A 15000-nucleotide genomic window follows, 5' to 3' on the forward strand; every position below is an offset into this window, starting at 1 on the left:
CCACTAGATATAACACCATCACCTATAACACCACTAGATATTACACCACTAGATATAACACCACTAGATATAACACCACTAGATATAACACCATTAGATATAACACCACTAGATATAACACCACTAGATATAACACCACTAGATATAACAGATATCACCAGATATAACACCACTAGATATAACATTAGATATAACACCACTAGATATAACACCACTAGATATAACACCACTAGATATAACACCACTAGATATAACACCATCAGATATAACACCACTAGATATAACACCATCACCTATAACACCACTAGATATAACACCACTAGATATAACACCACTAGATATAACACCACTAGATATAACACCATCAGATATAACACCACTAGATATAACACCACTAGATATAACACCACTAGATATAACACCACTAGATATAACACCACTAGATATAACACCACTAGATATAACACCACTAGATATAACACCACTAGATATAACACCATCAATTATCACCTATAACACCACACCACTAGATATAACACCATCAGATATAACACCACTAGATATAACACCACTAGATATAACACCACTAGATATAACACCACTAGATATAACACCACAGATATAACACCATCACCTATAACACCACTAGATATAACACCACTCACCTATAACACCACTAGATATAACACCACTAGATATAACACCACTAGATATAACACCACTAGATATAACACCATAACACCTAGATATAACACCACTAGATATAACACCACTAGATATAACACCACTAGATATAACACCACTAGATATAACACCACTAGATATAACACCACTAGATATAACACCACTAGATATAACACCACTAGATATAACACCATTAACTATAACACCATCACCTATTACACCATTACATATAACACCACTAGATATAACACCACTAGATATAACACCACTAGATATAACACCATCACCTATAACACCACGAGATATAACACCACTAGATATAACACCACTAGATATAACACCATCACCTATAACACCACTAGATATAACACCACTAGATATAACACCACTAGATATAACACCATCACCTATAACACCACTAGATATAACACCACTAGATATAACACCACCAGATATAACATCACTATAACACCACTAGATATAACACCACTAGATATAACACCACTAGATATAACACCACTAGATATAACACCATAGATATAACACCACTAGATATAACACCACTAGATATAACACCACTAGATATAACACCACTAGATATAACACCACTAGATATAACACCATTAGATATAACACCATCACCTATAACACCACTAGATATAACACCACAGATATAACACCATAGATATAACACCATTAGATATAACACCACTAGATATAACACCACTAGATATAACACCATCACCTATAACACCATCACCTATAACACCACTAGATATAACACCACTAGATATAACACCACTAGATATAACACCACTAGATATAACACCACTAGATATAACACCATCACCTATAACACCACTAGATATAACACCACTAGATATAACACCACTAGATATAACACCACTAGATATAACACCACTAGATATAACACCACTAGATATAACACCATCACCTATAACACCACTAGATATAACACCACTAGATATAACACCACTAGATATAACACCACTAGATATAACACCACTAGATATAACACCATCACCTATTACACCATTAGATATAACACCACTAGATATAACACCACTAGATATAACACCACTGGATATAACACCACTAGATATAACACCACTAGATATAACACCACTAGATATAACACCACTAGATATAACACCACTAGATATAACACCATCACCTATAACACCACTAGATATAACACCACTAGATATAACACCACTAGATATAACACCACTAGATATAACACCACTAGATATAACACCACTAGATATAACACCATCACCTATAACACCACTAGATATAACACCACTAGATATAACACCACTAGATATAACACCACTAGATATAACACCACTAGATATAACACCACTAGATATAACACCACTAGATATAACACCACTAGATATAACACCATCACCTATAACACCACTAGATATAACACCACTAGATATAACACCACTAGATATAACACCACTAGATATAACACCACTAGATATAACACCACTAGATATAACACCACTAGATATAACACCATCAGATATAACACCACTAGATATAACACCATCACCTATAACACCACTAGATATAACACCACTAGATATAACACCACTAGATATAACACCACTAGATATAACACCACTAGATATAACACCATCACCTATAACACCACTAGATATAACACCACTAGATATAACACCACTAGATATAACACCACTAGATATAACACCACTAGATATAACACCATCACCTATAACACCACTAGATATAACACCACTAGATATAACACCATCAGATATATAACACCACTAGATATAACACCACTAGATATAACACCACTAGATATAACACCATCACCTATAACACCACTAGATATAACACCACTAGATATAACACCACTAGATATAACACCATATATAACACCACTAGATATAACACCACTAGATATAACACCACTCAGATATAACACCACTGGATATAACACCACTAGATATAACACCACAGATATAACACCACTAGATATAACACCACTAGATATAACACCACTAGATATAACACCACTAGATATAACATCACCAGATATAACACCACTAGATATAACACCACTAGATATAACACCACTAGATATAACACCATCACTAGATATAACACCACTAGATATAACACCACAGATATAACACCACTAGATATAACACCACTAGATATAACACCACTCAGATATAAACACCAGATATAACACCACTAGATATAACACCACTAGATATAACACCCACTAGATATAACACCACTAGACACCACTAGATATAACACCACTAGATATAACACCATCACCTATAACACCATCAGATATAACACCACTAGATATAACACCACTAGATATAACACCACTAGATATAACACCATCAGATATAACACCATCACCTATAACACCACTAGATATAACACCACTAGATATAACACCACTAGATATAACACCACTAGATATAACACCACTACTAGATATAACACCACTAGATATAACACCACTAGATATAACACCATCACCTATAACACCACTAGATATAACACCACTAGATATAACACCACTAGATATAACACCACTAGATATAACACCATAGATATAACACCACTAGATATAACACCACTAGATATAACACCACTAGATATAACACCACTCAGATATAACACCACTAGATATAACACCACTAGATATAACACCACTAGATATAACACCACTAGATATAACACCACTAGATATAACACCATCTAGATATAACACCACTAGATATAACACCACTAGATATAACCTATAACACCACTAGATATAACACCACTAGATATAACACCATCTATATAACACCATTAGATATAAACACCACTAGATATAACACCACTAGATATAACACCACTAGATATAACACCACTAGATATAACACCATCACCTAATATAACACCAGATATAACACCACTAGATATAACACCACTAGATATAACACCACTAGATATAACACCACTAGATATAACACCATCACCTATAACACCACTAGATATAACACCACTAGATATAACACCACTAGATATAACACCATCACCTATAACACCACTAGATATAACACCACTAGATATAACACCACTAGATATAACACCACTAGATATAACACCACTAGATATAACACCACTAGATATAACACCAGTAGATATAACACCATTAGATATAACACCACTAGATATAACACCACTAGATATAACACCACTAGATATAACACCACTAGATATAACACCACTAGATATAACACCACTAGATATAACACCATCACCTATAACACCACTAGATATAACACCACTAGATATAACACCACTAGATATAACACCCATTAGATATAACACCACTAGATATAACACCACTAGATATAACACCCAGATATAACACCACTAGATATAACACCACTAGATATAACACCACTAGATATAACACCACTAGATATAACACCACTAGATATAACACCACTAGATATAACACCACTAGATATAACACCACTAGATATAACACCATAGATATAACACCACTAGATATAACACCACTAGATATAACACCACTAGATATAACACCACTAGATATAAGATATAACACCACCAGATATAACACCACTAGATATAACACCACTAGATATAACACCACTAGATATAACACCATCTAGATATAACACCACTAGATATAACACCATCAGATATAACACCACTAGATATAACACCACTAGATATAACACCACTAGATATAACACCACTAGATATAACACCATCACCTATAACACCACTAGATATAACACCACTAGATATAACACCACTAGATATAACACCACTAGATATAACACCACTAGATATAACACCATTAGATATAACACCATCACCTATAACACCACTAGATATAACACCATCACCTATAACACCATTAGATATAACACCACTAGATATAACACCACTAGATATAACACCACTAGATATAACACCACTAGATATAACACCACTAGATATAACACCCTAGATATCACTAGATATAACACCACTGGATATAACACCACTAGATATAACACCACTAGATATAACACCATCACCTATAACACCTCTAGATATAACACCACTAGATATAACACCATCACCTATAACACCTCTAGATATAACACCACTAGATATAACACCACTAGATATAACACCACTAGATATAACACCACTAGATATAACACCATCACCTATAACACCTCTAGATATAACACCACTAGATATAACACCATCACCTATAACACCTCTAGATATAACACCACTAGATATAACACCATCACCTATAACACCACTAGATATAACACCACTAGATATAACACCACTAGATATAACACCACTAGATATAACACCATCCTATAACACCACTAGATATAACACCACTAGATATAACACCCACTAGATATAACACCATCACCTATAACACCACTAGATATAACACCACTAGATATAACACCACTAGATATAACACCACTAGATATAACACCACTAGATATAACACCACTCAGATATAACACCACTAGATATAACACCACTAGATATAACACCATCAGATATAACACCACTAGATATAACACCACTAGATATAACACCACTAGATATAACACCACTAGATATAACACCACTAGATATAACACCACTAGATATAACACCACTAGATATAACACCATCACCTATAACACCACTAGATATAACACCACTAGATATAACACCACTAGATATAACACCACTAGATATAACACCACTAGATATAACACCACTAGATATAACACCATCACCTATAACACCACTAGATATAACACCACTAGATATAACACCACTAGATATAACACCATCACCTATAACACCACTAGATATAACACCACTAGATATAACACCATCACCTATAACACCACTAGATATAACACCACTAGATATAACACCACTAGATATAACACCACTAGATATAACACCATCACCTATAACACCACTAGATATAACACCACTAGATATAAACACCACTAGATATAACACCACTAGATATAACACCATCAGATATAACACCACTAGATATAACACCACTAGAGATATAACACCACTAGATATAACACCACTAGATATAACACCACTAGATATAACACCACTAGATATAACACCATCACCTATAACACCACTAGATATAACACCATCTAGATATAACACCATAGATATAACACCTAGATATAACACCACTAGATATAACACCATCACCTATAACACCACTAGATATAACACCACTAGATATAACACCACTAGATATAACACCACAGATATAACACCACTAGATATAACACCACAGATATAATAATCACTAGATATAACACCACTAGATATAACACCACTAGATATAACACCATAGACCTATAACACCACTAGATATAACTAGATATAACACCACTAGATATAACACCACTAGATATAACACCACTAGATATAACACCATCACCTATAACACCACTAGATATAACACCACTAGATATAACACCATCACCTATAACACCACTAGATATAACACCACTAGATATAAATATAACACCACTAGATATAACACCACTAGATATAACACCACTAGATATAACACCACTAGATATAACACCACTAGATATAACACCATCACCTATAACACCACTAGATATAACACCACTAGATATAACACCACTAGATATAACACCACCACTAGATATAACACCATCAGATATAACACCACTAGATATAACACCACTAGATATACACCACTAGATATACCACCTAGATATAACACCACTAGATATAACACCACTAGATATAACACCACTAGATATAACACCACTAGATATAACACCACTAGATATAACACCACTAGATATAACACCACTAGATATAACACCACTAGATATAACACCATCACCTATAACACCACTAGATATAACACCACTAGATATAACACCACTAGATATAACACCACTAGATATAACACCACTAGATATAACACCATCACCTATAACACCATTAGATATAACACCACTAGATATAACACCACTAGATATAACACCACTAGATATAACACCACTAGATATAACACCACTAGATATAACACCACTAGATATAACACCACTAGATATAACACCACTAGATATAACACCACTAGATATAACACCATCAGATATAACACCACTAGATATAACACCACTAGATATAACACCACTAGATATAACACCACTAGATATAACACCACTAGATATAACACCACTAGATATAACACCACTAGATATAACACCACTAGATATAACACCACTAGATATAACACCACTAGATATAACACCACTAGATATAACACCACTAGATATAACACCACTAGATATAACACCACTAGATATAACACCACTAGATATAACACCACACCACTAGATATAACACCACTAGATATAACACCACTAGATATAACACCACTAGATATAACACCACTAGATATAACACCACTAGATATAACACCACTAGATATAACACCACTAGATATAACACCACTAGATATAACACCACAGATATAACACCACTAGATATAGATATAACACCAGATATTAGATATAACACCACTAGATATAACACCACTAGATATAACACCACTAGATATAACACCATCAGATATAACACCACTAGATATAACACCACTAGATATAACACCACTAGATATAACACCATCAGATATAACACCACTAGATATAACACCACTAGATATAACACCACTAGATATAACACCACTAGATATACCACAGATATAACACTAGATATAACACCACTAGATATAACACCACTAGATATAACACCACTAGATATAACACCATCACCTATAACACCACTAGATATAAACCACAGATATAACACCACTAGATATAACACCAGTAGATATAACACCACTAGATATAACACCACTAGATATAACACCACTAGATATAACACCACTAGATATAACACCATCACCTATAACACCACTAGATATAACACCACTAGATATAACACCACTAGATATAACACCACTAGATATAACACCATCACCTATAACACCACTAGATATAACACCATCACCTATAACACCACTAGATATAACACCACTAGATATAACACCACTAGATATAACACCACTCAGATATAACACCACTAGATATAACACCACTAGATATAACACCACTAGATATAACACCACTAGATATAACACCATAACACCACTAGATATAACACCACAGATATAACACCACTAGATATAACACCACTAGATATAACACCACTAGATATAACACCACTAGATATAACACCACTAGATATAACACCACTAGATATAACACCACTAGATATAACACCACTAGATATAACAGATATAACACCACTAGATATAACACCACTAGATATAACACCACTAGATATAACACCACTAGATATAACACCACTAGATATAACACCATCACCTATAACACCACTAGATATAACACCACTAGATATAACACCACTAGATATAACACCACTAGATATAACACCACTAGATATAACACCACTAGATATAACACCACTAGATATAACACCACTAGATATAACACCATCACCTATAACACCACTAGATATAACACCACTAGATATAACACCACTAGATATAACACCACTAGATATAACACCACTAGATATAACACCACTAGATATAACACCACTAGATATAACACCACTAGATATAACACCTCTAGATATAACACCACTAGATATAACACCACTAGATATAACACCACTAGATATAACACCACTAGATATAACACCACTAGATATAACACCACTAGATATAACACCACTAGATATAACACCACTAGATATAACACCACTAGATATAACACCACTAGATATAACACCACTAGATATAACACCACTAGATATAACACCACTAGATATAACACCACTAGATATAACACCACTAGATATAACACCACTAGATATAACACCACAGATATAACACCACTAGATAACAACACCACACCACTAGATATAACACCACTAGATATAACACCACTAGATATAACACCACTAGATATAACACCACTAGATATAACACCACTAGATATAACAGATATAACCACTAGATATAACACCACTAGATATAACACCACTAGATATAACACCACTAGATATAACACCACTAGATATAACACCAAGATATAACACCACTAGATATAACACCACTAGATATAACACCACTAGATATAACACCACTAGATATAACACCACTAGATATAACACCACTAGATATAACACCACTAGACCATCACTAGATATAACACCACTAGATATAACACCACTAGATATAACACCACTAGATATAACACCATCTAGATATAACACCATAACACCACTAGATATAACACCACTAGATATAACACCACTAGATATAACACCACTAGATATAACACCACTAGATATAACACCACTAGATATAACACCACTAGATATAACACCACAGATATAACACCATAGATATAACACCACTAGATATAACACCACTAGATATAACACCACTAGATATAACACCACTAGATATAACACCACTAGATATAACACACTAGATATAACTAGATATAACACCATCACCTATAACACCACTAGATATAACACCACTAGATATAACACCACTAGATATAACACCACTAGATATAACACCAGACCTATAACACCACTAGATATAACACTAGATATAACACCATCACCTATAACACCACTAGATATAACACCATCATATAACACCACTAGATATAACACCACTAGATATAACACCACTAGATATAACACCACTAGATATAACACCACTAGATATAACACCACTAGATATAACACCACTAGATATAACACCACTCAGATATAACACCACTAGATATAACACCACTAGATATAACACCACAGATATAACACCATAGATATAACACCACTAGATATAACACCACTAGATATAACACCACTAGATATAACACCACTAGATATAACACCACTAGATATAAGATATAACACCACTATAACACCACTAGATATAACACCACACCACTAGATATAACACCACTAGATATAACACCACTAGATATAACACCACTAGATATAACACCACTAGATATAACACCACTAGATATAACACCACTACCACTATAACACCACTAGATATAACACCACTAGATATAACACCACTAGATATAACACCACACCTATAACACCACTAGATATAACACCACTAGATATAACACCACTAGATATAACACCACTAGAGATATAACACCACTAGATATAACACCACTAGATATAACACCATCAGATATAACACCACTAGATATAACACCACTAGATATAACACCACTAGATATAACACCACTAGATATAACACCACTAGATATAACACCACTAGATATAACACCACTAGATATAACACCACTAGATATAACACTAGATATAACACCACTAGATATAACACCATCAGATATAACACCACTAGATATAACACCACTAGATATAACACCACTAGATATAACACCACTAGATAGATATAACACCACTAGATATAACACCACTAGATATAACACCACTAGATATAACACCACTAGATATAACACCACTAGATATAACACCACTAGATATAACACCACTAGATATAACACCATCACCTATAACACCACTAGATATAACACCACTAGATATAACACCACTAGATATAACACCACTAGATATAACACCACTAGATATAACACCACTAGATATAACACCACTAGATATAACACCACTAGATATAACACCATCACACTAGATATAACACCACTAGATATAACACCACTAGATATAACACCACTAGATATAACACCACTAGATATAACACCACTAGATATAACACCACTAGATATAACACCACTAGATATAACACCATCAGATATAACACCACTAGATATAACACCACTCAGATATAACACCACTAGATATAACACCATAGATATAACACCACTAGATATAACACCACTAGATATAACACCACTAGATATAACACCACTAGATATAACACCACTAGATATAACACCACTAGATATAACACCACTAGATATAACACCACTAGATATAACACCACTAGATATAACACCATCAGATATAACACCACTAGATATAACACCACTAGATATAACACCACTAGATATAACACCACTAGATATAACACCACTAGATATAACACCACTAGATATAACACCACTAGATATAACACCATCACCTATAGATATAACACCACTAGATATAACACCATCACCTATAACACCACTAGATATAACACCACTAGATATCAACACCACTAGATATAACACCACTAGATATAACACCACTAGATATAACACCACTAGATATAACACCATCAGACTATAACACCACTAGATATAACACCACTAGATATAACACCACTAGATATAACACCACTAGATATAACACCACTAGATATAACACCACTAGATATAACACCACTAGATATAACACCACTAGATATAACACCACAGATATAACACCACTAGATATAACACCACTAGATATAACACCACCAGATATATAACACCACTAGATATAACACCACTAGATATAACACACCACACCACTAGATATAACACCACTAGATATAACACCACTAGATATAACACCACTAGATATAACACCACTAGATATAACACCACTAGATATAACACCACTAGATATAACACCACTAGATATAACACCACTAGATATAACACCACTAGATATAACACCACTAGATATAACACCACTAGATATAACACCACTAGATATAACACCACTAGATATAACACCATCACCTATAACACCACTAGATATAACACCATCACCTATAACACCACTAGATATAACACCACTAGATATAACACCACTAGATATAACACCACTCACCTATAACACCACTAGATATAACACCACTAGATATAACACCACTAGATATAACACCACTAGATATAACACCACTAGATATAACACCATCACCTATAACACCATTAGATATAACACCACTAGATATAACACCACTAGATATAACACCATCACCTATAACACCACTAGATATAACACCATCACATATAACACAAATAGATATAACACCATCACCTATAACACCATTAGATATAACACCACTAGATATAACACCATCAGATATAACACCACTAGATATAACACCACTAGATATAACACCACTAGATATAACACCACTAGATATAACACCACTAGATATAACACCACTAGATATAACACCACTAGATATAACACCATCACCTATAACACCACTAGATATAACACCACTAGATATAACACCACTAGATATAACACCACTAGATATAACACCACTAGATATAACACCATCACCTATAACACCACTAGATATAACACCACTAGATATAACACCACTAGATATAACACCACTCAGATATAACACCACTAGATATAACACCACTAGATATAACACCACTAGATATAACACCACTAGATATAACACCACTAGATATAACACCATCACCTATAACACCACTAGATATAACACCACTAGATATAACACCACTCAGATATAACACCATAGATATAACACCACTAGATATAACACCACTAGATATAACACCACTAGATATAACACCACTAGATATAACACCACTAGATATAACACCATCACCTATAACACCACTAGATATAACACCACTAGATATAACACCACTAGATATAACACCATCACCTATAACACCACTAGATATAACACCACTAGATATAACACCACTAGATATAACACCACTAGATATAACACCACTAGATATAACACCACTAGATATAACACCATCACCTATAACACCACTAGATATAACACCACTAGATATAACACCACTAGATATAACACCACTAGATATAACACCACTAGATATAACACCACTAGATATAACACCACTAGATATAACACCACTAGATATAAACACCACTAGATATAACACCACTAGATATAACACCATCACCTATAACACCACTAGATATAACACCACTAGATATAACACCATTAGATATAACACCTATAACACCACTAGATATAACACCATCAGATATAACACCACTAGATATAACACCACTAGATATAACACCACTAGATATAACACCACTAGATATAACACCATCACCTATAACACCACTAGATATAACACCACTAGATATAACACCATCACCTATAACACCACTAGATATAACACCATCACCTATAACACCACTAGATATAACACCACTAGATATAACACCACTAGATATAACACCACTAGATATAACACCACTAGATATAACACCACTAGATATAACACCATCACCTATAACACCACTAGATATAACACCATCACCTATAACACCACTAGATATAACACCACTAGATATAACATCACTAGATATAACACCACTAGATATAACACCACTAGATATAACACCATCACCTATAACACCACTAGATATAACACCATCACCTTTAACACCACTAGATATAACACCACTAGATATAACACCATCAGATATAACACCACTAGATATAACACCATTAGATATAACACCACTAGATATAACACCACTAGATATAACACCACTAGATATAACAGATATAACACTAGATATAACACCACTAGATATAACACCATCATATAACACCACTAGATATAACACCACTAGATATAACACCATCAGATATAACACCATCAGATATAACACCACTAGATATAACACCATTAGATATAACACCACTAGATATAACACCACTAGATATAACACCATTAGATATAACACCACTAGATATAACACCACTAGATATAACACCACTAGATATAACACCATCACCTATAACACCACTAGATATAACACCACTAGATATAACACCACTAGATATAACACCACTAGATATAACACCACTAGATATAACACCATCACCTATAACACCACTAGATATAACACCACTAGATATAACACCACTAGATATAACACCACTAGATATAACACCATCACCTATAACACCACTAGATATAACACCACTAGATATAACACCACTAGATATAACACTAGATATAACACCATCACCTATAACACCATTAGATATAACACCACTAGATATAACACCACTAGATATAACACCACTAGATATAACACCACTAGATATAACACCACTAGATATAACACCACTAGATATAACACCATCACCTATAACACCACTAGATATAACACCATCACCTATAACACCACTAGATATAACACCACTAGATATAACACCACTAGATATAACACCATCACATATAACACCACTAGATATAACACCACTAGATATAACACCACTAGATATAACACCACTAGATATAACACCACTAGATATAACACCATCACCTATAACACCACTAGATATAACACCACTAGATATAACACCACTAGATATAACACCATCACCTATAACACCATTAGATATAACACCACTAGATATAACACCACTAGATATAACACCACTAGATATAACACCACTAGATATAACACCACTAGATATAACACCACTAGATATAACACCACCAGATATAACACCACTAGATATAACACCACTAGATATAACACCATCACCTATAACACCACTAGATATAACACCATCACATATAACACACATAGATATAACACCATCACCTATAACACCATTAGATATAACACCACTAGATATAACACCACTAGATATAACACCATCACCTATAACACCATCACCTATAACACCACTAGATATAACACCACTAGATATAACACCACTAGATATAACACCATCACCTATAACACCTCTAGATATAACACCACTAGATATAACACCACTAGATATAACACCACTAGATATAACACCACTAGATATAACACCATCACCTATAACACCACTAGATATAACACCACTAGATATAACACCACTAGATATAACACCACTAGATATAACACCACTAGATATAACACCACTAGATATAACACCACTAGATATAACACCACTAGATATAACACCACTAGATATAACACCACTAGATATAACACCATCACCTATAACACCACTAGATATAACACCACTAGATATAACACCACTAGATATAACACCACTAGATATAACACCATCACCTATAACACCACTAGATATAACACCACTAGATATAACACCACTAGATATAACACCACTAGATACAACAC

General features: G+C 33.8%; 1 protein-coding gene across 1 annotated transcript in view; it reads right to left on the reverse strand.

The window, feature by feature from the left end:
• The window catches only part of LOC112239503 (extracellular matrix organizing protein FRAS1-like), a 316408-nt gene that overhangs the window by 88253 nt on the left and 213155 nt on the right, over nucleotides 1-15000 (reverse strand). The window lies entirely within an intron of this gene.

The sequence above is a fragment of the Oncorhynchus tshawytscha genome, linkage group LG04 (genome assembly GCF_018296145.1).
Source record: "Oncorhynchus tshawytscha isolate Ot180627B linkage group LG04, Otsh_v2.0, whole genome shotgun sequence".
Classification (NCBI taxonomy): Eukaryota; Metazoa; Chordata; class Actinopteri; order Salmoniformes; family Salmonidae; genus Oncorhynchus; species Oncorhynchus tshawytscha.